Source organism: Mustela nivalis, assembly GCF_964662115.1.
Source record: "Mustela nivalis genome assembly, chromosome: 9".
Classification (NCBI taxonomy): Eukaryota; Metazoa; Chordata; class Mammalia; order Carnivora; family Mustelidae; genus Mustela; species Mustela nivalis.
The window spans coordinates 80,611,239-80,622,785 of NC_139028.1; positions in this window are offsets into that span (position 1 = coordinate 80,611,239).

Below are 11,547 nucleotides of genomic sequence, written 5' to 3' on the forward strand. Positions count from 1 at the left end.
TGTCCAATGGATCTCCTGAGAGGAAACACATTTGACAAATGGCCAAACTGATGAAAACTCCAACTCAAAGGCGTACTTAAAGTGACTTCAGAAGAAAAGAAACATAAATTCCTTAAAGTGACAAAAATACTAAAAGATATTTTTTTAAAAAAACCCTCTCCCCAAAGTAAACCAAAACAACCAATTTTTGTAAAACCAGTAACGGAGAAAAATTAGTTTTTTTTCTAATTTAGTTTAATGCTCACCAAACCATATTTTGACGAAATTGTCCTAGGAGCTAAGTTAATTTCAACCAAATAGCTTTCTTCCAAATTCTATGTAGCTAAATTATTTTCAGTTTGCATTTGGCCAAATCCTATGCTACCCTCCCAAGCCAATCAATATAAGACATTCAGTCATCAAAATGAGATTTTTAAACCTCTTTTACCCAGAAATAGTATGTATGTATTAAATTTATGCCTTCCTTTGGATATCTTGCTAGGTTTTTCAGCCTTTTCATAACCATATAATTTGATCCTCACAAAAAGCTGAGAGATCATTCCTATTTTACACCTGAGGAAATGGAGGTTTAAGTGAGGCTAAAGAAGTAGGGGCAAGGCTGGGATGAGACCCCAGATCTTTCAGGCTCTATGCTGTGGCCAGTTCCATCACAACAGTGACAAGAATGTAAACCCTGCTTTTTCCTTAAGGATGGAGCCTAAAACAGAGGTGAGAACATTCACATTCGGTTGAGGTGGACTAAGCAGGTGCTCACAGGATCCTGCTATGGAATCTGAAGGAAAGGGGCTCGTTTTAAGGATAGAGTTGAAATATCTCTCGGTCAACAACATGTGTACGCATGTGCATTTAGCTCCTATGATGAGATGATATAGAAGAAAGAAACAAAAAGGGATTTTTAAAAAGATTTTATTTATTTACTTGAGGTAGGGGAAGAGAGCACACACTCAAGAGGGTCGGGGGTGGGGCAGAGAGAGAAGAAAGCAGACTCTTTGCTGAGCAGGGAGCCCGAGGTGGGGCTCAATGCCAGGACCCTGGGACCATGACCTGAGCTGAAAGCAGATGCTTAACCAACTGAGTCACACAGGCAATCCCCGCAAAGGGATTTTTGACCAATGTTGTCAAATGCATAATGTTCTGAAGTAATCTAGTCTCCAAGTTGTCCAATGTGGTCAAGGAAAGCTGAACTGTATTTGTTTGTTCAGCCGCTCAGAAAATGTTTGTTTAGTGCCTATATTGTGTCAAGTGTCCTCCTAGGTGTTGGGGACATAACAGAGGACAACACAAAGTCCTGCCTTCGTGGACTGTTCCTTCTAGTAAGACTGTAAATAGGAGTGCATGGTGGGTAATTGAGGGATAAATGTGAGGGCTCTGATAGTGACCTTGACCAGTATTCAGGGAAAGGAAAAGTCAGTGAAGGTTCTAATGTATGGAAGTAGGCCTATAACATGGAGTCTCAAATGACTGAGGTCATACTTTCTAACATGTTACAAAAGCACATGGTTTTGTCATTTCTGGGAACATCGATTTTATAGTAAGAGTAGGACTAGAAATGGCTTCAGATCTTGATTCTTCTATTTTTTTAGCTGTGTGAACTTACATGGGCTACTTAATGCTTTTTACTGTTTCCTCATCTATAAAATGAGAATCATATCAGTACCCATTTCATCTCTATATCATAGAGCTATTATGAGGATTAAAAGAGAAGACAGTAAAAACATGGAAATAACTTTGCACAGAAACTGACACAGATTTGAGAATTAATAAATACAGCTGCCATATAAGTCAGGATGCTTTCAGTTGCAAGTGATTGAACCAAAAGAGAGTTTATTGGCCTGCATAATTAATGAGACAATGCCTTGGGACCTAATCTCTCTGTGATTTCAGCTGGACTCCCAAGGACGGGTAGTATCTGGATAAGAATGAACAGACATTGAGCTCTTAAATATGACACGGTACCAAACACTTTGCATGAATTATCTCAGTGAAACCTTGTAAAACCCAATGAGGTAGGTATTGTAACCTCCTCAGTTTACAAATCAGGGAAGTAGGGCCCAGGCAGCTTCCTAGCTAGAAAGTGGCAGAGTGGGGAATCGAACCCAGCTGTCTTACTCCAAGGCCTTTGTGCTTATCCCTTCCACAGACTTCCTCTGAAGACGTTAATGGTGAATAGATGAAGAGGCTAAGGAGAGTTCCAGAGAGCATTATGAACATTTTGACTTGTGAGTTGCTAAGGAGTTCAGGGGGAAATCATGTGTTCACTTTTTGTGTCCCCGACAGCATCTAACCAGCAGGCCCACAGAAAGCAGCTAATAGATGTTTAACAAATAGATTAGGTCATCCCTAGCAATCTCCTTTACTTCTGCATTCTCCAACAATGCTTATTTTTTCATTTGTGAACTACCAACCTCACCCAAAAGTATTAGCCAGTAAACTTAAGCCTATCATCATTTCATTAAAAAAAAAAAAAATCAGGGGCGTCTGGGTGGCTAAGTGGGTTAAAGCCTCTGCCTTTGGCTCAGGTCATGATCCCAGGGCCCTGGCATCAATCCCCGCATCGGGCTCTCTGCTCCACGGGGAGCCTGCTTCTCTCTCTCTCTCTCTCTCTGCCTGCCTCTCTGCCTACTTGTGATCTCCGTCTGTCAAATAAATAAATAAAATCTTTAAAAAATAATAAAAAAATAAAAAGAACTAATAGTGAGCGTCCTTTCACTACATGAAGATCAGAGAGGATTTTCTAACTCTGGGGGTCCCGAGAAGACTGACGTTTCCGCCATCTCTGGCGCCCCCTAGTGCTTTGTGGCGGAAACTAATAGAAGGTGCTGACGCGGGCGGGAGTGGAGGGGCGTGAAACTGAAACCCGATCTGTTTCCTACAGGATGCGCACACACCCTTACAGACTACACTTTCGTTTTGTCTCTCCGCACGCTACTGTAACCAATGCCTGTGTCAGGAGTTGTAAAATATTATGTGACCTGGGCTTTCCCAGTCCCCCTAGGGGCTGTGATCTCCTTTATCAGTCTGACTTCTCCCCCGGCTCCTATTCCTAGAGAATCACACCGCCTGTAAACGGCAGGTAGGGGGAAGTGTGTGTCACGTGTTATCTAGCAGGACCGCTCTCACTGGCCCCTCTAGGTCTCTCCCTCTTCCTCGGGCTAAGGCTCTGAATTCCCAGAGAAGTTGAAACTCCAGGAAGTTCTCTTTGGAAGAAGATTCAACTGTTCCCCACTCATTTTTCCTTTATTTAGAGGGGCTTGTCCTTTGGTGTCGTGCAGTTTGTGTTTCTTCGCTAATGAGATGGCCCTTTTAGCTCCTCAAGCCCTCTTGCACGCACCAAAGAATTCTTACATGCCAGTGCTAGACTCAAACAGAGCTTAGGAGGTAAACTCAAGTGACAGATTCCCACATGGCCTTGAATCAGATGTCCTGCCCCGGCAGCTGGGAAATAAAAGATTCTTACACTGAAGTTGAAACCTGCCTTATATTTCCGTATAACTAAACAATTAGTGATCCTGTGTTAAAATTATGAATAATATGGCTGACTTTCAATCGGTGCTCAGTAGATTCTAAATACATTGCTGAGTACTCTGCATACAGCATCTCACTTAATTTTCACGAGTCCCCTGTGAAGTAAGTCATGTTATAATCCTCATTTTACAGATAGGAAACTGAGGTTTAGAGAGGTCACGTTCTTGAGGGGACACTGCAGCTTTGAGAGAATCTGTCAGGGGTCATTGTTTGAGCCAGAAGACTGTTGTTCCAACACCGGTGCTACCTACCTACGTTTCTAACTGGGTGAATTTTGGGGAGCTGCTTAACCTCTCTGTGCCTCAGTTTCCTTTTCTGTAATACCAAAAATTCCTGCTCTGTAAGGATGTTGTGGGTATTAAATGAGTCAATACATAAGAAGTCATTAATGGTACTTGACATGTAATAAGTACTACACTTTTTTTAAAGGAGGTGTTAGGCTCAGGATACCTGCTCTCTTTAAAGTAAAGACTGTTCTCCTTATGGATATTAGGAAATGGGTCCTAATAACGTGTTCTGCTGTGGTGAATTTCTCCTTCATGCAGCAGATTCTGAAGGAGCAGGAGGCTGGCTGAGGACAAAGCAAAAGCTGGCGCCTTGCACCCCCCCCCTTCACCCGCTCCCCTCCATATGTGTAGCATTCCTCAGGCACCCCTGACTGCCATAAAACGATAAATAGTTAACTTGCAGAGATCACAGTCCTGCAAGGTAGGAGTCTCCCTTGGTTTGCAAATGTCCTTGAGATTTACAAACAAAGAAGTTACCTTATCAATAGCCCAATTTCCAGGGACACAGAACTCAGTTCCTCAAGCCCTAATGTCACCCTCCCCTCCATGAAAACGGAAGGAGGCGGAGGTAGAAGGAAAAGTAAATAAAGTTAAATTTCTTTTAAACCTAAATCTCATTAACAAGGATGCTTGATAGCAGGAATGTAACATTCCACCAGGAGACTCCCAATTGTCTTTACTTGATAGTAACCAGGCCTTCAATATCCTGATAGTGCTTTTTTTGCATGCGTGGGCTAACCGGCCAGTTCTGTTTCTGTAAGATTGCTTTGTCTGCTTTCCCGAGGGGTCCCCTGACCCAATCCACTGACGCCAAGTATGCCTGTTCAAACTATCAATCAATCAGCTCAGCCCCACCCGAAACTTGTTTGTATCTGTCTATAAAAATCCTGCACCGACCCAGCTCTGGACCTCTTGGCGTTATGGGCAACGAGCACCGCAGAGGTCCAGGTTCGAACCTGCAATAAACGACCCTTGCTGATTGGCTTTGACTCACATCTCTGGTGGTCTTTTAAGGTGGGGGTAATACTCTATTGGCATTTCAATTCATCTGAGAAGCTTTAAAAACTATGGATCTTGGGGCATCTGGGTGGCTCAGATGGTTAGGGTCTGCTTTCAGCTCAGGTCATGATCTCTGGGTCCTGAGACCGAACTCCGCTCAGTGGGGAGTCTGCTTCTCCTTTTTCCTCTGCCACCCCCCCCACCTGCTCAGCTCTCTCTCTGTCTGCATCAATGTCTCAAATGAATAAATAAACGATGGAGCTTAATTCTAGGTCTAGGGCAGACCCAGCCATTTTCATTTTTCTGAAGCTTCAAGAGATGCTTCAGAGTAGTCAGAATGACAAGTCACTCAGTACTTGGATTTTTTTAAAAACAAAGTTTGCAAAGTTCCTCCCTGTAATAAGACATGCATTCAGTGCCTGTCAAATGCTAGATACTAAGTGCTTTATTTGCATCATCTCATTGAACCCCCTGCCAAAACCTCCATGAGTTAGGTAATTACCATCATTCACACTTGACAGATGGGAAAGCCAGGGAATAGAAAGTCTAAGGAACTTGCCGAAAGTGACTTAGCTGCTGGTGGCAGAGCCAAGACTTTAAACCAGGTGCACTGATCCCATGGCATAACCAGTTAACTAGCCTCCTCTGCCTTCCCATGTCTTGTCTAATTGGAACTTTGCCATTAATCTGGGCAGTCAGCTGGTTTTGCTATGATCCCCCCATTTATAGGAGAGAAGACTACAAAGAAAGACTTGACCAAATGTACAGCAAGTCAGCGTTGAAGCTGGGGCTTATAACTTGAAATCCTATGCTCTTTCAATTGCACAGAACTTTGAATAACCAAGGATGATAGTTATTTTAGAAAGTCTCTCAAATGCTTTACTTCCTTCTCTTTCCTGCTGTGATTCTCCCGTCCACACCTTCCCGCTTTGGGTTACTCTGGCGAGGACTTCAACCACAAGCCCTCTTCTGTATTTATCCCTTCTCTGCACACCCCTGCCAGCTTCACCTTCACCCACTAAACGCAGAGCTCATCGAGCAACTCTTTTGCTTAAATTTGATGAACATTTGTCCCATTTGCCATCTGTGGTGGGTTGAATGGTGGCCCCCAAAAAATATGTCCACATCCCAACCCCTGTGAATGTCACCTTATTTGGAAAAAATAATCTTGACGGATGTAATTAAGTTAAAGTTCTCCAAATGAGATCATCTTGGATTATCTGGGCGACCCAACAACAAGTATCCTTGTAACACAGACAAGACACGGACACACAGAGGAGAAGGCCATGTACAGATAGGCAGAGTGAGAATACTATAGCCACAACCATGGAATGCTTGGATCCTCCAGAAGCTGGAAGAAGGAAGGACGGCCCTCCCCTACATCCTCAAGCAGGAACGTGGCCCTGCTGCCTCCTCGACTGCAGACTTCTGGCCTCCAGACTTGGGGAAGAATCAATTTCTGTTGTTATAAGCTGCCTACTTTGGTGATTTGTTATGGTGGCCCTAGAACACTAGTGCACCATGCCTTCACTTCTTGACTTTTAGGGCTCAAGACATCTGCCGCTTCCCCACTCATCCTGCCCAATGTCTCAAACCCTCTGTTCCAGGCTGGTTCCCCTTCATGGTCTTCAGTATAGGACCCTCGGATCTTTAATGTGCTTTCCCTCTTGTTGCAGCTGCTGCTGCTGCCTCATCTTCTCCTCCTCCTCCACCCCCTCCTTCTTCTTCTTGAAGATTTTATTTATTTATTTGACAGAGAGATAGAGATCACAAGTAAGCAGAGCAGCAGGCAGAGGGGGAGGGAGAAGCAGGCTCTCTGCTGAGGAGGGAGCCCAATGCAGGGCTCAATCCCAGGACCCTGGGATCCTGACCTGAGCCAAAGGCAGACGTTTAAACAACTGAGCCTCGCAGGCATGCCTCATGTTGGTTCTTCTTACTGGAAAGCAGATGTGCTAACCCAATGAATTCCCCCTCAGAAGGGAGCTGTCTTTTGAGGTGTTGTGATTTGGGGAAGGAGATGAGCTCTGCAAGGACATGGGGTGGTATGGGCAGGGCACCTTTGTCCATGAGCTCCTTGTCATATTTCCTCCTCTTTCACCCTTCCCCGTGTTGTCACTATTAAAGAGCATGCCTGAGGCTTACTGCTTGCACAAGTCATGCCTCGTTCTTGGGCATTATCTATAAAGTAAGGATATTTGACAAGCTGACCTCTTTCTTTCCTAGGTCTCCTATATAGAAAATCCATGTACACCCAAATTTTCTTGAACACCTACTAAGTGCTAAACACTGCCCCCAAAGCTAGGGCTCTGGTGTTTAGATAGATGTGGTGCCTGACCTCATAAGGTAGACGCTTCTTGGGTCGATGGATACTTGCTTGGCCACTTGGACTTGACCAAGGCCACACAGCTATTCAGAGGCTGTCCAGGATTTACATCTACTTCTGCCTGACTTCAAAGTTCAAGAATTCCAATGTAACTGGTGCACTGGTCAGAGTTTTGGCAGTAAATAATAGTGTGTTCAAATGGTAGAATGGAAGAGCTTTTTAAAAGAGAAGAGTTCCAAGGGTGTGGAAAGGTTAAGAAGAACAAATGAGGAATGGTGCTGGGTCCCAATGCCAGCACCAGCAGGAGGCTTTACCACACTAGGGTCTGAATGGGTGATGTCAGGAGGTGGTTACCAAAACCTGGGAGAGTGCCTGTAACTGGAAGGGAGGTAGGCAGGCAGGAGTTGTGCTCTCTGTTAGAGCGCCAACCCACAACAACCCTTAAGACGAGACTTGGGAGGATTAACACCCTAAATTCACACTTTTCCCCATTCCATCTCCCACCTGGGCTTCCCACTGGCCAAATCCCACCAGAAGCCAGAGGACAAGGGAGACCAGATGGTGCATGCCTTGGAAGTCAGGTCTGGGGTCATGGAAGAGGATGCAGGGTGAAAAGTAGGTCTGCAGGGATAAACGAAAAATGCCCAGCACACCAGTGTTTTCCAAATGGTACTCATTTAAATACTATCTTCATGAATTTGTCATATCCTGCATGTACTACACACTCCCTTTTTCTTAATATTTTTTAAAATGTTTAATAAATTTTTAAAATTTACTCATTCTTACATACTGTATTAAATGTATTGATAGTAATAAGTATTAATAAATGTACTAATAGTAATTAAAGTAATATGTCACTACTTCAAATTGAAGAAAACCATTGAAAGTACAATGGTAAGAAATTATGTTTAGTGAATTAAAAAAATAAATCATAATTACAATGATAAATTATCTTAGGAGGTCCTGTACAGTCTAGACCCCACCTGCCTCTCCAGTGTCCTCTCCTCTGTCCCTGTCATATGCTTTCATCCTCCCATTACAGCCATATCGATTTTTTTGGCCCCTCAAAACCAGCCACACTCCCACCTACCTCATTCCCTCAACACAGATCACTGACAGAATACACTCCAAAATGCTAGGGAACCTGAATATTACAACAACAAATATAGGACAATCAGCTAAAAACAAGAAGAACTATGCTTTCATAAAAAAGATTCTAGAGTTGCAGTAGTATCATTAATATTTTGTCATTGATCTGGATATCTAGGTTCTTGTCCTGACACCCAAGTTTAACTCTATGATCTTAAATCAAAGATTTAACAGATACCTGACTCAGTTTCTCCACCTATAAAATGAAAAAAAAAATTAGCATGGCGGCAGGAAAGAAATATGGGCACATATGCCAAGAGCTCTCCACTCCCACAGCTTTCAAAAGGAGGAAAAAAAAAAAACACTGTCAAGAACATAAGTAGATATACTAAATCAGCTACCTAAACTGTTGAATGCAAGTCATGGTTGCATTTATTCTGTGACAGGGGAATACTGCAAAATTTTCTTCCAAAAACTTATCTCTATCAAATCCAAACTCTCTGTGCCCAACCAGATGTCCCAGTCATGCTACATTCAGGTATAGCCCTCCTTTGAAAAAAAAAAAAAATCCGGTATAGATATTTATGGATAAATGGGGTAACAAATGGACAAGTATGACCACTTTAGATGCCATTTAACATCCATTCTCCTTTCTTCTCTTAATAGTGACATCTACTTTCCCTGGGGGCTCTACCTCCTCACCTCCATCCAGGCTTCATTCCATTGGCCACGGTGATAGTCATGTAATCAGAATGAAGAGGTAAAATTGGGGACTTTTGTTTACAATTGTGCCCTTTTCTGTTAAACTTTGAATCTGGGAGGATGCACTTGATGTCTTGAATGATCCACTCTCCTCATTCCTTCCCCCTGCTCTATGCCCCCTGAGAAACCTAGTCTGTACCATGTAAGTTCCCCCTGACTTCTAGTTGAATTCAGCCAGTTAGAAGTACCAGCAGGAGACCAGAGGGAGGGAGAAGAGGAAGTCTGGGGCATTATTCCCCTGACTTCTCCCCAGTGGAGTCTCCTCCACTGAAGATCACAGCTTCTGTGGGACAGTCCTATGTTCTAGCAACTTATCATCTCTCCCACCTTTGATCTTTTAAATACCATCCATTTAGTACACTTACCCTAGATTACCCACTTGGAGTGCCATTAGCTTTACTGTCTTCGACCCTGGCTAAAATAGAGAGTGAAGGGCTGGAGCTGCTCACATCCTTCAGGTTATCTTGTGGGGTCTGAGAGAAGATCAACTTGAAGGAGACCAGAGTCAAGGGAGTCAGAAGGACACCGAGTCCTGGCCCTGTTGGCTAAGACCTGACTCTAGGTTATGCTCACGGCTGTCACACACACTAATCTTTCATATGCATGAGCCAGTATATTTTCTTTTTTGCTCCAAGCATTTTGAGTTGGTGTTTCAATTGCTACAAACAGAAAGAGTCTAAATTAAAGTATAAGTAAAAAATATATAGCTGAAAAGTGAAGATGCATGGATTCTTGACCCTAAAGAATTTCCATCTGAGCCAAACACAGAACGACTCTTCCAGTTCTGTCTCCATGAAGCCAGACCCTACGGAAGATCATATTTCAGGTTTCTGGGAGATTCGGCCTCCCCTACACAATATGTGTGTCCTTATAGTACTCACCTACAATATAGCAGGGGTGAGAGTCTCTGCTCCTTGGAGCAAAATGAACCTAACAAAACAGTTCTTATTTTACTGGTAACACAATGGAGGCCAAGATAACGAACAGGCTTGATTTAAGTAAAGGTGATGTCCAACCTGAACTTGCCAGATAGGTCAATGTTTAGTTCTCACCCAGGATCTTTCCATGTTCCTTTCCCCTCCTTCCCTTATGCTTTTCTCTCCCGCCCTGGCCATGGACTTTTGTGGCTTAGAACACATCACATTATCTCAGGGCTTTGATGCTTGCCAACTGTCAGAGAAAAAAGTCATGGGCCTGTCTTTCTCTGAGTTTCCATCACTTGGTCTGTATACTCACTTGGCATTTAGCATGTGCAAAACCCTATGAAGGTTTTGGGGATGCTTGAGAATGTTATCATGTACTTCTTTTTGGCTCCTCAAGTATTATTCATGACTTGCCTTTTCAGGAGACAGTAATTGTATCTGGTATCTGATTCATCCTGGAAAAATCTATAGTGCCTAGCACAGTATTTAGCTCACATTAAAAAAATCACTAAGTACCCATTGGCAAGATTGACTAAAAGGATTTTAGGCAACTGCCGGCTAAGTTGCAGAAACAAAATTAAGGTGGTTCCAACATGACAGCCCTTTACTTCTCTCCCACTGCCCACAGGAGGACAGACAGTCCAGGCTGGGTAAGTGTCTCTGTTCTAGGAAGTCATCCAGGGACTCAGGTTCTAACTTCTTGCTCTGCCATGGCCTGTGGTATTTTTCTTCCCATGGTCAGAGCAGGCTCACTAGGTGGCCCAGTGGCTCAGAATGTTCTGGCCTAATGATAGGAGGAAAGGGAAAGTGAAGGGAAAGCAGGTAACTTCCTTCTTAAAATGTGATTCAAGGGGCACCTGGGTGGCTCAGTCAGTTAGGCCTTCGACTCTTAATTTTGGCTCAGGTCACAACCTCAGGGCTGTGGGATCAAACCCCAGGACCAGCCCCATGTTCAGCAGGGAGTCTGCTTGAGGATTCTTTCTCTCCCTCTCCCAGCCCCGGCCCCGTTCATGCTTTCTCTCTCGAATAAAAAAATAAATTTAAAAAAATGCAAAAATAAATGAAATAGAATGTGATTCAAACAGGCACATATTATATCTGCTTGCCGCTCATCAGCTAAAACATTGTCACATGGTCACATTGGCTTGCAAGTGATACTGGGAAATAGAGAATCTAAATGGACAGCCATGTTGTCCAATATAACTTGGGACTCTATTGCTAAAAGAAAGACGAGGAGCCATATCATCATTTAACATTCACTGAATGACTAAAATTAAAAAGATTGATGATACCAAGTAGGTAGGAGAATAAAATGGTGTGTTCAGCTGAGCGAACTCTTCAGTCATTCCTTTCCTGGTATTTACCTAAGAGTAATAAAAATATATGTCCACAGAAAGACTGATACAGAACGTTCATAGGAGCCTTATTCATAATAGCCAAAATCAGGAAACAAACCAAGAGGAGAATAATGTCCATCAAGAGGAGGATAATGCAACCCGTTGTGGGATATACATACAATGGAACGCCACTCAGCAGCAATACAGAGAAACAAAGTACTGATACATGAAACAACCAGGGCTGTATTAACCATTTGGCACAGCAGGTGCAGTGCCCAGGCCCACGAGAATGTTCCAGTTTC